At 42.1% G+C, this 15,331-nt stretch overlaps 1 pseudogene; it reads left to right on the top strand.

Moving 5' to 3' along the window:
• Positions 1-2,002: 2,002 nt before the first annotated feature.
• Positions 2,003-15,331, top strand: part of LOC130885897 (growth/differentiation factor 9-like) — a 160,514-nt pseudogene continuing 147,185 nt past the window's right edge.

Below are 15,331 nucleotides of genomic sequence, written 5' to 3' on the forward strand. Positions count from 1 at the left end.
AATGGCAGTTTTCATGTCTGCTGAGGAGAACTTACTGGTGAACTTTTCCAAGGTGTCCTTAATCTGATCATTTATCCTGTTTATGAGAGTAGTACACACTTAAATTATTTTTCCTTCTTTTTCAAGAAACTTTCTCTGTAACTTTGAAGCCTGTCCTGGAACTAGCTCTTTTAGACCAGACTGGCCTCAAACTCACAGAGATCCACCTGTTTCTGACTCTCAAGTACTAGGATTAAAGGCATGTGCCACCACCACCCAGCTGAAAGTACTACACTCTTGATGTAATTACCTGCCAAAGGCTAAACTTATCAACTCTGGAGCTATGAGATCACAGCATGGGAACTGGGCGTTCACCATTTTCAAAAAGAGCAGAGGCCCACTGTCTTAGAAACCACACACATGGCCTTTGTTCTTCTGCATGGTTACTCAAATCATCAAACTTCCAGTTGTCAGAAACAGAACATTCTGTACTATTTTACAAGGAGAAAAAGATGGACGTTCACAAACCATAGGGATGTGAAGCAGAGGCTGAAGCTACTCCCACCTCTCACACTATATACACAAACAGGCGGAGCCATACACAACAGACTCCAGCCCTCTCAAGTTTGCCTGGTTTTTGTCTCATGTACACCAGGAAAGAAGTCTCCATGCTGATTTTAGAGTCTTTTCTCATAAGTGCTCCCAGAGAAACACTTGCATGGATAGACACATAGGTTGACCATGAGCAGACAGAGGTTTAATTAGAACACACAAAATCCCCACGTACCTAGGAAGAACTGAAGGGAAAATATCAAACTTAGAGTTGATGTTATTAGTCAAGTATGAAGGATTTCTGCCTGAGAAGTGAGAGTGGCCTGAATGAATCACCAGACTCCCATATTTCAGAGAAATCCCAAGTACTAGGACCTTGGACACACTAGGCCCAAAGAAAGACATAGTATGGGAAACCTTCATAGTCCAATATTGTCAAACCTAGGGTTAAAAAATAATCATCAAGTTAAACTTGAAAGAGTCTGACCACTGATACACTCATGAATTGTGCAACTTCATACCAGGTCCTGGATCCTGGCCTGCAGGGAACAGAAGAGAAGTGGGAATGGACAGGAGGGAGGTATAGAAGCAGTCTTCCTGCTCACTGGGCCTCAGCTGGACTAGCATTAGTCCAGCCAGCTCATTATCCCAGCAACACGTCCTAATGGCCTCTGTCAGCCTCTGGACTATTACCCTGCACTTCACATGTAAAGTCTGTAAATGCAAAAACAGACACAAGTTAGCTGCTTCCACTGTATAGTTTCAACAAACATGGACATGTTTCTATTTCAAGTTTCTTCTTAATTAAATTGATTTTTTAAAATATTAGCAGCTCTCTGTTTCTCCAGATACAATCCACTTTTCTCATCTCCCCTTCCGTAGAATACCACCTATGGCAGGTTTCCCAGGCATAGATTTTGTTTCCTGAAGATCACACAGATCTTCCTCTTTCCTCCCTCTCTGGCTCAGTGTTTTGTTCCCCACCCCAGCACCCCTGCTAACCAAGGCCCCTCCTGCCAGGGTGACAAGTAGGCTGATGGCAGAGCCACACCTCTACTTCTGCTTCTCCAGGTCCAATTCTCCCAGTCTTGTGCCCACCTCTGTAGCCTGTGGTCTCCCTTTCCTTTCTCACCCCATTCCCAACAGATCACAAAGATCTCCTCCGACATTTCTTCCTCCAACTCATCCCATTGTCCTGGCTTCCAACACCAGCAGGCATAACCTGGGGACACACCAGCTGCAGGACAAAGAAAAAAATCCACAGAAAACTTCCAAGTCAGCACACAGCAACCACACTGTCCTAAACTTCCGGTAGGATCAGAAGCCAAGGAGCAAAACACTCACCAAACAGAACAGAAACCAGATAAAATCACCCAGACCTGTAATGATCCCAATCCCAGATGCCTAGATATCAGTCTAAAAACACTATCAGTGACAGCCAAGACAAGGTCTTCACTGCAGTCCAGTAACCATGACACAGCAGGCAGTAAATATTCCAACACACCTGAAGCAGAAGAAAAAGAGCTTAATAAAGCATGAAGATCAAAGAGGCACTTCAAATGAAATGAAAGAAATCTCATTAAGAAATCCAGGAAAATACATAAACCACGTAATGATGTGAATGAACACCTTTAAAAATCCAAGAAAATACAAAGTGTAAGGAAATGAATAAAACTGGTCAAGACCAGATAATGAAAATAGACTCAGAACGAAGACCGCTGTGGGAAGATGCATTCCTTCCTAGTTCCCTAGCCAGGGCACTCCCAGCAAACTCAGGGCTGGATTTTGCTGTTTTGCCTTACTATGTTCTTATTAGACTCAGCTCTCTGGCTTCTAGTGGAGAATCCCAGACTGGAGCCAGTACAACTTTAGAGACTGAGGCAGATCCTCGGTCCTTGCTGCTACCTGTAGATGGGACCGAGAGGTCCAGTCTTGCCTCCCCTTTGTAAGTCTCACAGGAGAAGTGAGGCCCCTAAGCTGCAGCCTGACTCCAGAGCGTTCTACCACATGAAAAAGGCTCTATAGGTTGTATGCTAACTCTGGCAGAAGTCACCTCTACAACACTGCTGGGCTCTTCAGAAGGAGCTCCTGGCGGCCAGGTGACAGGATCCCTGATGATGGCAGGACCCCTGAGGTTGAACCTGGATCATGTAACTGCCATGGAACACTTACTCAAGTCAGTCTTGCTATACCCTCTCAACAACTCAGCTGCTTCCTCCTCCACTGTGACCTGTGTGTGGGACCTTGTGGTAAAGAAGCCCATGTCTTCCAGCAAGGCTCCCCAAAGAGTGAAATACGCATCTACCCTGAAGAAACACAGATGGATCCAGATAGATGTGACCTCCCTTCTCCAGGCTCTGGTGGCCTCCAGCAAGAGAAGCATTCACATGTGTGTCAAGTTGACATGCACAAAAGGCCAGGCCCCAGAGGACAGTGTGTTTAACATGTCTCTGTCAGTGCCTCCCTCCCTCACCTTATATCTCAGTGACACCAGTGTGCAGGCCTATCACTGAAGGCATTCGCCTCGCTCCACCTGGAGGCCTTCACAGCATCCTGGCCAGGGCAGCATGGCTGCCCATCCTGTGAAAGAAGAGGTTGCCAAGGTCGAAAGATCTGCCCGGTACCGTCGAGGGCAGAAAACCATCAACTTGGAAGCCAAGAAGCCACATTTTACAGCATCGTTTGTCTCAGAGAATACTTCAGTTTCTCTGTCTCAACCCCCCCCAAAAAAAGAAAGAGAAGAAAAGAAAGTAGAATCAATGAAGAAAATCCAAACAGGCAATTCTGGAAATAAAAAAATGTGGGTATTTGAACAGTAACTGCAAAGCCAATCCTCACCATCAGCAAGCTTAGAGAAAGAATATGAGACGTTGAGGATAGGATGGAAAAAATAAGGAGACATTGGCCAAAGGAATGTAAAATCTAAAAATTTCCGGGCACAAAACTTCCAGGAGTCTTGACACCATGAAAAGACCAACTCTAAAAGTAAGTAAAAGGAGGAAGTAAAGGAATCAAAGCCAAGGAACCAGAGAGCATCTTCAAATCATAGAAGAAAACTTCCTAATGTAAGGAGATAACTCTAAAGGCACAAGAAGCGTTCACAATGCCAGCCAATTGGGTCAGAAAAGAAAGTCTCCTCTGCACATACTAACCAAACACTAAAAGACTGAACAAGATTATTAGCAGTGGCAAGGGACAAAGACCAGGTAACATGTAAAGGCAGACCTATTAGAGTTACACCTGAATTCACAATGGAGGCGGTAAAAGCCAGAAAGTCCTAGACAGATGTGCTGAAGACCCTAAGATACCACAGATGCCAACCCACACTACTGTACCCAGCAACACCTCCAAACCACAGATGGAAAAAAAATGATATTCCATGGCAATACTAAATTGAAGCAATGTTTATATAGCTATCTAGACCTACAGAGGTGCTAGAAGGAAAACTCGAACCTAAGGAAAAAAAGACAACCTTGAAGCCATAAAAAAAAAAAAAAAACACTAATTCCAAACCACACACAAAGCAAGTCTCAAAAAATACAAAAGAAAAAGAAATAACACCCTGCAGTCTACCAGACCTCCTCAGATTAAAACTGGACATCGACATCAACAACAACAAAAACATGAGAAAATCACAGAAACCGAACAAGTCTCAATGTAATGAAAACTGGTTCAATGCAGAAATTTAAAAAAAAAAAACTTTCTAGAATTGAATAAAAATGAAAAAACAGCATGCCCAAATTAATGAAACACAATGAATAAAGTTCAAAAGTCACTTCACAGCAATAAGGGTAAACATTTTTTAAAAAGAAATTGGAATGATCTTATACTAATAACTCAAAATCCCATCGACAGCTCTAGAACTGAAAGAAGAAATCACAACAGGAAGACTGAGAGAAATGATCAGACTCAGGGCTGAATTCAATGAAACGGAAAAAAACTGATCAATGAAACAATGAGTACTTTGAGAAAACCAGTAAGATTAACAAATCTTTATCCAATTTTCTGAAGCACACAGAGAGAAGATCGCAATTAGAGATGAAAGGGGCCACATAAAAGCAGACACTGAGAAAATCCAGAGAATCTCAAGAACATGTTTTAAAAAGTATGTCCTGTACTGCACCATATTCGAAAATCTAAAAAGAAATGAATAGTTTTCTCAACAGATACTACTTACCAATGTGAAAGATCAGATAAGTAATTTAAAAAGACATATATCCCCAAGTGAAATTGAAGCAGCCATTTAAAGTCTCTAAACCAAAAAGCACTCTGGGCCAGATGGTTTTAGTGGAGGAGTCTACCAGACTTTCAAACAAGAGTTAGTGCCAAAACTTCTCAAATTATTTCACAAAATAGAAACAGACAGAACAATGCCCAATTCACTTATGAGACCACAGTTTCCCTGAAACCCAAAGCACACTAAGACCCAACAAAGAAAATTACATATTAATTTCCATTAATAATATAGGTGCAAAAATACTTGACAAAATGCTTTTTTTTTCAATTACAAACTGTTTGGCCTATTAGCTCAAGCTTATTATTAACCCATTTCTATTATTCTATGTTTTACCACAAGGCTTGTGGCTTGTTACCTTTTCCCAGCAGCTTGCGGTGTCTCTGAATCAGCCTTCTTTTTCCTGGTATCTCTGATTGGATTTCCAGCCTGGCTCTATTCTGCCTAGCTATTAGCCAAAACAGATTCTTTATTAACCAATGGTAATAAAACATATTAATAGCATACAGAGGGGCCACCCATATCATCATTCAGTAAGTTTGGGCTTCAGACAACCTGAGACCATTCCTGAATTAAATAATGAGCTTAAGGATAATTACATACATTGATACTGTGTAAGGGAATTCTGATATTTTTATTGATTTTATTGAGCTATACATTTTTCTCTGATGCCCTCTCTTCCTCTCCCCTCCCATTCTAACCTCTCCCATGGTCCCCATGCTTTCAATATACTCAGGAGATCTTGTTTTTTCTACTTCCCATGTAGACTAGATCCATGTATGTCTCTCTTAGGGTCCTCTATGTTATCTAGGTTCTCAAGGTTTGTGAACCACAAGCTAGTTTTGCTTCGCTTTATGTCTGAATACCACTTATGAGTGAATACGTATTACATTTGTCTTTCTGGATCTGGGTTACCTCACTCCATATGATGTTTTCTATCTCCATCCATTTGCCCGCAAATTTCAAGATGTCGTTATTTTTTCCACTGTGTGGTACTCCATTGTATAAATGTACCACATTTTCTTCTCCATTCATCTTTCAAGGGGCATTTAGGTTGTTTCCAGGTTTTGGCTTGACAAACAGTGCTACTATGAACATAGTTGAGCATATGTCCTTGTGGTATGATTGAGCATGTTTTGGGTATATACACAAAAGTGGTATTACTGGGTCTTGAGGAAGGTTGTTTCCTAATTACCTGAGAAATTGCCATACTAATATCCCAAAAGGCTGCACCAGTTTACACTTCCACCAGCAATGGAGGAGTGCTCCCTTTATCCCAGTCCTCACCAGCATAAGTTGTCATCAGTGTTTCTGATCTTGGCCATTCTTACAGGTGTTAAGATGGAATCTCAGAGTTGTTTTGATTTGTATTTCTTCTATGACCAAGGATATTGTTCATTTCCTTAAGTGTCTTTCAGCCGTTTTAGATTCCTCTGTTGAGAGTTTTCTGTTAGTTCTGAACCCCATTTTTATTGAATTATTATTCTTTTGATAACCAATTTCTTGGGTTCTTTGTATATTTTGGAGATCAGCCCTCTGTCCGATGTGGGACTGGTGAAGATCTTTTCACATTCTGTAAGCTGCTTGGCAAAATTCTTGCATACCAAAGTGAGCATACAGAAAAGATAATACCCCATGATCTAGTCGGCTTCAACCCACAGATGCAGTCACAGTTCAATATATCAAAATCAGTAAATGTAATCTTCTATATAAACACACTGAAAGAAAAAGACCACATGGTTATCTAATAAGATGTAGAATAGACCTTTGAAAAAATCCAACACTCCTTCATGACAAAAGACCTGGAGAGATTAAGGATAAAAAGAACATACCTCAACATGATACAGGCATATATACCACCGATACATCAAACACACACAATTAAATTAAGTATACTTTTTTTAAGCTAAAATGTATAATTTTAAAAAAGAACAACCCAACGATGTAGTTCAGTTGAAAATTCTTACCTGGCATGCATGAGGCCTCAATGTGATCCTCAAAACAATTTAAAAAATATGAAAGAAAAGTTACAAATGATGGCATTAAAATGCATGTTAAGCTAACTTAGTGGTGACACTATGATATGTACCAAAGGTTTCCCTTTAATAAACCCAGAGATGTTTTCAACTCTTAGTTCTCACATTTTAAAGACCCTGACCTAAAACTGTAGAACATTTATTTCATCAAAGATTTTAATAAAATCCTCACATCCAGCTTTCTTTATTTTCCTAGCCATTATTTCCCTAGCATTTATCTCCCTTTTTCTTCCAGCTTCGATTCTGCAGAATTCCACTGTACTTCTTCCATGGAGCTCAGTGTCTTCCTTAACCCCAATCCCTCTCCCATTCCTCCTGTGCCGGTGTCCTTACTATGGAGGATTACATGCTACACCATCCACAGACGGCACACACGACAGTGAACACATCTGTTTACCTCTGCAGTGACAGTCAACAGACATTTGTGTCTTTAAACAGATGACTTCAAACACAGATTGCCTGTCACTACTCACTAACTCTGCCATTTGAAACAAGAGGTTTAGTGCTACAGAACTTACTATCCCAGAAAACCTGATCTGCACTGGGATTTCCCAGGGAAATAAGGACTAAACATTACGTGGGTAACCTACATTTGGACAAGTGTGAGCTAAGAGACACCGAACAAGCTTCTGTCCTACGGAACTTTTCATATTCTGTCCTTTTGATGTTCAGTCTCAAGTGAGCATTCATTATTTGACATTTAACTGAAGGTTTCTGTGCTGTGCATTCCAATAACTAGTTTCCAAAACACACCGAGCAAACAATACTAAATTTTAAAGTAATGGCTACGTGTTAAACGCTCTACTCTTCTTCCATTTAACTGTCCACCTTGGCTTTCAACCTGCCTGCAGCATCATGATTGACAAGTCAACTTAGTGTATGCTCAACTAAATAAAAATACCAAGAATAGCAATGGCCTGTAGGTATGCCAATGAATTACTTCTTTTTTATTTAACTGATACCTAAAATTTTTATCGATTTCGTGTTTTGACATACATACATATTCTTTAAGGTTCAAGTGAGAATGTGATAAGACATTTATCATTTCTTTACAGTTAAAATGCTAAAAATCCTCTTCATATTAGTGCAAGACAAGTTTTAATCAACACACACGAGAGTTACCTAGGAAGATGGGCCCTCCATTGGGGAATTTGCTCCATTAGGTTGACTCGAAGACATGTTTGTGGGGATATTTTCTTCATTGATTACTTATATGGAAGAGCCCAGCCCACTGTGTGTGGTGCTGACCCTGGGCAAGTAGCTCTGCACTGTATAAATAAAGCAAGTTGAGCAAGGCAGTATGCCACTTTCCTCCATGGTTCCTGCCCTGAATTCCCTCACTGGTGGATCATGTCCTGACAGCTGTGAGATGAAAATCCTTTCCTCACCTGAGTTGGTTTATATCCCTGTTTTGTCACAGCAACAGAAGAGGAAGCCAGGACAAGACCTTTACAGGACAGGATTAGGGCATTAGGAAAGCAAGCCAGAGCAAAATTTGTAAAGCAAACGATTAGGGTAATATGTATAGCGCCCCACAGTACAGGGGGCACACAAACTTCTCACCTTACTACCATCTCCACCCTCTCCCAACCTCTCCCTGAAACTGTGTGCTTTAATGATGTGGGATTCTTCTCCGTATGCTTCATTGGTTAATAAAGAAGCTGCTTTGGCCTATGGCAGGACAGAATAAAGCCAGACAGGAAGTCCAAACAAAGATTAAAGAGAGAAAGAAGGTGGAGTCAGAGAGATGCCATGTAGCTGCCAAAAGAGAAAGAAGCCAGAACCTTACCGGTAGGCCACAGCCATGTGGTGATACACAGATTGATGGAAATGGGTTAATTTAAGATGTAAGAGCTAAGACGGGTGATGGTGGTTCATGCCTTTAATTTCATCACTTGGGAGGCCGAGGCAGGTGGATCTCTGGGAGTTTGAGGCCAGCCTAGTCTACAGAATGAGTTCCAGGACAGGTTCCAAAGCTACAGAGAAACCCTGTTTCGAGAAATCAAAAAAAAAAAAAAAAAAAAAAAGGAAAAAGGGTGTAAGAGTTAGCTAGAAATATACCTAAGCCATTGGCCAATGGTGCTGCAATTAAGATAGTTTCTGTGTGATTGATTACTTGGGTCTAGGTGGCCAGGAAATAAAAATACAGTCTCCATTTATACTTTAATATTCATTAGAGTCTTTAACGGTTGAAACAGATTGCTAGACTTGCTATCCAGAGATTCTGATTCTTAAGTTGTGGAGTTAGATGCCACATGTGTAACAAATTCCCAGGTGAAGCTGCTATTACTGGTACAAAAACCCCACTTTCATGGGGATGGGGTCTCAGTCTCCAAAAAAAATTGAAATTTGAGAGTAGAACAGAGCCTATAGAATGTAATGCCTAAAGGCACCGACTCCTAAATTTCCATTTCAGTATCCTAATTCCTGAAAACATTAATAGCTCTGGGCAGCAGAAAGCACCAAAGGCAAGAGCCTTTCTCCCAGCTACACATCAGCTCCTTATACGCAGATTGTGTGTACTCAGTCAGCACTCCGACATCAATAAGAAATATGATCAGATTCCTGAGAACAGTGCTGCCCAAGTCCACTGCTGCGGTCCATTAACAACACAGAAAGGAAGACAAGGTCCCGGGACAGGCAAGCAGAAGCTCCTGCACTGCTGGACCTGCACTTGGCCCCAAGTCCCAAGTGTGGCTCTTACCACTCTCGTCAACACTCCACATTTCAGCACACATCCCTTTCCCTACATTGTGCTTCCACGGTCTCCTGCCTCCTTTCCTGTGAATGCCCTTTCCGGGTAGTGGGTAGAAATGGATTTTCAGGGATGTAAAGCTGCTGAAATTCTCCAGTCCATGTCTCCTACAAGGAAATGAGTTAGAAGGATTTAATCTCTCCTAAGATTCCCCCACAGCACGCATCACTTGCCTTGTATTTTATTTTTTTTTCTTTTCTTTTATTTATTTATTTATTAAAGATTTCTGCCTCCTCCCCGCCACAGCCTCCCATTTCCCTTCCCCTCCCCCAATCAAGTCCCCCTCCCTCAGCAGCCCGAAGAGCAGTCAGGGTTCCCTGCCCTGTGGGATGTCCAAGGACCACCCACCTCCATCCAGGTCTAGTAAGGTGAGCATCCAAACTGCCTAGGCTCCCACAAAGCCAGTACGTGCAGTAGGATCAAAACCCAATGCCATTGTTCTTGAGTTCTCAGTAGTCCTCATTGTCCGCTATGTTCAGCGAGTCCGGTTTTATCCCATGCTTTTTCAGACCTGGGCCAGCTGACCTTGGTAAGTTCCGATAGAACATCCCCATTGTTTCAGTGTGTGGGTGCACCCCTTGCGGTCCTGAGTTCCTTACTCGTGCTCTCTCCTTCTGCTCCTGATTTGGACCTTGAGATTTCAGTCTGGTGCTCCAATGTCGATCTCTGGCTCTGTCTCCTTTTATCACCTGATGAAGGTTAATATTCAAGAGGATGACTATATGTTTTTCTTTGGGTTCACCTTCTTATTTAGCTTCTCTAGGATCACGAATTATAGGCTCAATGTCCTTTATTTATGGCTAGAAACCAATTATGAGTGAGTACATCCCCTGTTCCTCTTTTTGGGTCTGGCTTACCTCACTCAGGATAGTGGTTTCTATTTCCGTCCATTTGCATGCAAAATTCAGGAAGTCATTGTTTATTACTGCTGAGTAGTACTCTAATATGTATATATTCCATACTTTCTTCATCCATTCTTCCATTGAAGGGCACCTAGGTTGTTTCCAGGTTCTGGCTATTACAAACAATGCTGCTATGAACATAGTTGAGCATATACTTTTGTTGTATGATAGGGCATTTCTTGGGTATATTCCCAAGAGTGGTATTGCTGGGTCCAGGGGTAGGTTGATCTCGAATTTCCTGAGAAACCGCCACACTGCTTTCCAAAGTGGTTGCACAAGTTTGCATTGCCACCAGCAATGGGTGAGTGTACCCCTTACTCCACAACCTCTCCAGCAAAGGCTATCATTGGTGTTTTTGATTTTAGCCATTCTGACAGGTGTAAGATGGTATCTTAAAGTTGTCTTGGTTTGCATTTCCCTGATCGCTAAGGAAGTTGAGCATGACCTTAAGTGTCTTTTGGCCATTCGAACTTCTTCTGTTGAGAATTCTCTGTTCAGCTCAGTGCCCCATTTTGTAATTGGGTTGATTAGTTTTTTTACAGTCTAGTTTTTTGAGTTCTTTATATATTTTGGAGATCAGACCTTTGTCAGTTGCGGGGTTGGTGGAGATCTTCTCCCAGTCAGTGGGTTGCCTTTTTGTCTTAGTGACAGTGTCCTTTGCTTTACAGAAGCTTCTCAGTTTCAGGAGGTCCCACTTATTCAAAGTAGCCCTTAATGTCTGTACTACTGGGGTTGTACGTAGGAAGTGGTCTCCTGTGCCCATGTGTTGTAGAGTACTTCCCACTTTCTCTTCTATCAGGTTCAGTGTGTTCGGACTGACAATGAGGACTGCTGAGAAGTCAAGAACAATGGCACTGGGTTTTGATCCTACTGCACGTACTGGCTTTGTGGGAGCCTAGGCAGTTTGGATGCTCACCTTACTAGACCTGGATGGAGGTAGGAGGTCCTTGGACTTCCCATAGAACAGGGAACCCTGACTGCTCTTTGGGCTGCTGAGGGAGGGGGACTTAATCGGGGGAGGGGAAGGGAAATGGGAGGCAGTGGCGGGGAGGAGGCAGAAATCTTTAATTAATAAATACATAAATAAATAAATAAAACTTAAATTAACAATTTTTATTAATCTATATGTGCCCCAAGGCTCATTTTCCTCATCTATAAACTTATCCATGTTACTTCTTCCATGTATGGCTTGAGATTTCTCAGACTCTGCCCCTTTCCAGTGCCTTCCTTTATGTTTCTCCTGCCTAATCTCTTCCTGCCCAGCTATAGGTCAGTCAGATCTTTATTAACCAATAAGAATAATACATATTTACAGTGTGCAAAGATTGTTCCACAGCACTAAAGCACTCCTGAGAAATCCAGAGGATGTTCTAGCAGGCATGCCTACCTAACCCGAGGGAACTAAAGCAGCTGGTGACAGACTGTCTTCCTTTGAGTCCTCAGTGCTTCTTTTTCTTTTCCTCAGAAAAATGAAGGATTTGCCAGCGCCATGCCAAGCATGCATCTGCTGCACAGCTCAGAGCCAACATGCCAAGTATCATAGCACCAAAGTCACCCACCACCCCCAGTTGCTGTCCTGGATTATGCAGGAGCCTTGCTCTGTGAATGTTTCCTTGCCAGAAGGCACAGTGTTAAGACTTGTCAGTAGGAGATATTGGAGGACCCTAGAGGAAGACAGGCTCTGCACTGCCGGGGATGCTTCTGATTTGCTCCTTTTCCCTGAGCTCCCAGCTCTGCTCCAGCCTCACTCCTACATCAGTTGAAACAACACGGAGATGTAGCTCAGTTAACACAAAAACAGATCCCCACCCCTGCATAGCCTGGTGAGGTGCTCACACCTGTACTCTCCCTTGCACTGGAGAGGTAAAGACAGGAGGATCAGAAGTTCAAGGTCATCCTCGGCTGCACAGGAGATATTATTATTTACTTATTCACTTTTGGTTTTTCAAGACAGGTTTTCACTGTGTAGCCTTGTCTATTCTGAAACTCTCTCTATAGACCAGGCTGACCTTGAACTCACAAAGATTCACCTGCCTTTGCCTCCCAAGTGCTAGAATTAAAGGCGTGCACCACTCTGCCCGGCCCTTATTATTTATTTGTAAATTTTGTTGTTATTGTTGTTTGAGACAGGGCCTATGTTGCCCTGGCTGTTCTATAACTTGCTCTATAGACCAGGCTGGCCAGGAACTCATGAAGCTCCATCTGTGTCTCCCTTCCAAATGCTGGGATTAAAGGTGTGCACCACCATATACTGCTGAGACCTATTTTTAAAACAATAAACCCATTTATTAGGCTAGATGTAGTGGGATATGCTGATAATACCAACACCTGGAGCCTGAAGATCAGGAGTTCATGAACAGCCTGGGCTAAACAAATTCCAGGCTGGGCTATGTAAGACCCTGTCTCAAAAAACAGACAAATAAATACAATGAAACAAGAACAACAACAAAAGCAGAACTGCAGAGATGGCTCAGAACAAACACATGCTGCTCTTACAGAGAACTTGAGTTCGGTTCCCAGCACCCACTTGGTGGCTCACAATCATCATCGCCAGTTCCAGGCGATTCTCCAACCTCTGTAAAGAACAGCATAAAATGGACTTAATTACAGCTTTGACCAAAATCGGAGAGTCATTCTCAGACCGCATCCTCCGTCCTTAGAACAGTGTTACCGTCTGTGGAAGGGATGGAACAAGAGACAGCACACACGCGGATCAACTGTGGGTCCCAGTGCTGAAGGTAGGAGATGAGGAATAACTCACGAGCCCCGCCTCATGGCTTCTTGTTGCACCTTCTAGTGCCAGGGAAGGGCCCCAGAGAGGTCTCTCTGTCTTTGGCAGAGATATTTCCTGTATGGAGTTGGGACTGAAAAGGATAATTTTTTTTTTAATTATCGGAAGGCCAGTACTACAGCCCCTTTCTTGTCCATTACTCAGTGGAGGACCCGGCATGCTGTTTCATTGAGCTGACCATCCTGCTGCCTGCGCATGGATTCCATCAAGGCTGTGGAAAAGCATATGTAAAAAAAGACCGCTGCTTGTTGGAGGTGAAGGAGGTTGGGGACCTTAGCCAACGTCAGACGCTAACCTGTAGCTCCATCTAGTGGCCGGACGTTGGCTTTTAGGCAATTGTGCAAAACCCCTTTCTAGCCTGGGGAGTTAAGTCAGTTGGTCTTGGAGGGGTTGTTGCTTATTGCTTTATCAAGGGGGGGGGGGGGGCATTTTCTCGATCAAAGTTCCCTCTTCCCAGACATTTCTGTCTGTGTCAAGGTGGCATAAACTTGTCAGCTTAATCTCTTCATTTAATCTTTGATAAATCTTCTACAATGGATCAGAACTTCTATAATTAAATATGATCCCAGAAATGTACACTATCAACACTTCTTCTTTTTTCCTCAACCTCCTTTTTTTTTCTCTTTCGAGACAAGATTTTTCTGTGTAACAGTCCTGGCTGTCCTGGAACTCACTTTGTAGGCCAGGCTGGCCTCGAACTCACAGAGATCCACCTGGTTCAATATTTCTTAAAATCAACTATCGCAGTGAGCAAGATATAGCGAAGTGATGGAGAGCTTGGTCATCAGCATTACCCTCCAAATAAACAAATCTTTTGGCCAACTTTAGGCTTAGGATAAAGAAAGGAAGAATAAACAAAATTTCTTGAGTGTAAGAGTTCTGTTAAAGGGCTGGAGAAATGGCTCAGTGGTTAAGAGCACATCCAACTCTTGAAGAGAGGCTGAGTTTGACTCCTAGCACCCACGTTGGGCAGCTCATGGCTGCCTGTAACTCCAGCTCCAAGGAATTCAATGCACTCTTCTCAATTCTATAAACATCTGTATTCACACATGCATAAACACCACACGCATACATACACACAATTAAAAATAAAATAAATTTTTAAAATAAATTGCTGGACAGTGGTGGTGCATGCCTTTAATCCCAGCACTCGGGATGCAGAGGCTGGAGGATCTCTGTGAGTCTGAGAGTTCAGGACAGTCAAGACTACACAGAAAAACCCTATCTCAAAGAACCAAAATAATGATGATGATGATGATGATGATAATAATAATAATAAAAGACTATGTCTCTAAGAATCTAATCAAATCAAGGAGACCCAGGAAAACATCAGCCACCACCTTTTGCCAAGAAGTGAGCCCCTCATGGCAAGTCTCTCTGGGTTCTATTGGTTACTGCCTTCAGGAACCTACTTCGTTAACTGGCCATCTGAGTTCAGTTATTAACTCTACTTAGAATAGTCTTTATTAATGATCCTTTACAGAAAAATTGAAAGACATTTTTCTAAAACCAACTATATGTAAAATAGATGATGGCTATTTTATAACTTAAATGGAAATGAATTGCCTTTGTATAATTATCAAACATCCATAGGGTGGTTAGAAACGACAAACACCACTCAATAATTTTTAAAACTGCATTGCTTTAGCTTATATTAGATAAAAGTGGTGGTTTTTCCAGACAGGGTTTCTCTATGTAACCCTGGCTGTCCTGGAACTCCCTCTATAGTCCAGGCTGGCCTTGAACTCACATCCACCTGCCTCTGCTTCCCCAGTGCTAAATTACAGGTGTAATTCACTGCCAGTCTGATGAAAGTGATCTTTAAGTGAAGCCTTTATTTCTAGATATACATTCTCCCTGTGGTATCTGGAGTAAATAATTGTTCACAAACTCTTACCAAGATGAGAGCTGTTTCTTGATGGTCTGCCACAAAGTATCTTGATATCCTAGCAACATACGCAGCACAGAGGACCTGAATGTGCTGTCATCTCATGAATTTTAAGACACCATGAGACTAGAGCTCATACTCAGCAAATGACAATTTATTATTTGATATATTTTAAGTGACTCAGAAGCTTTATT

Source organism: Chionomys nivalis, chromosome 1, assembly GCF_950005125.1.
Source record: "Chionomys nivalis chromosome 1, mChiNiv1.1, whole genome shotgun sequence".
In the NCBI taxonomy this organism is placed as follows: domain Eukaryota; kingdom Metazoa; phylum Chordata; class Mammalia; order Rodentia; family Cricetidae; genus Chionomys; species Chionomys nivalis.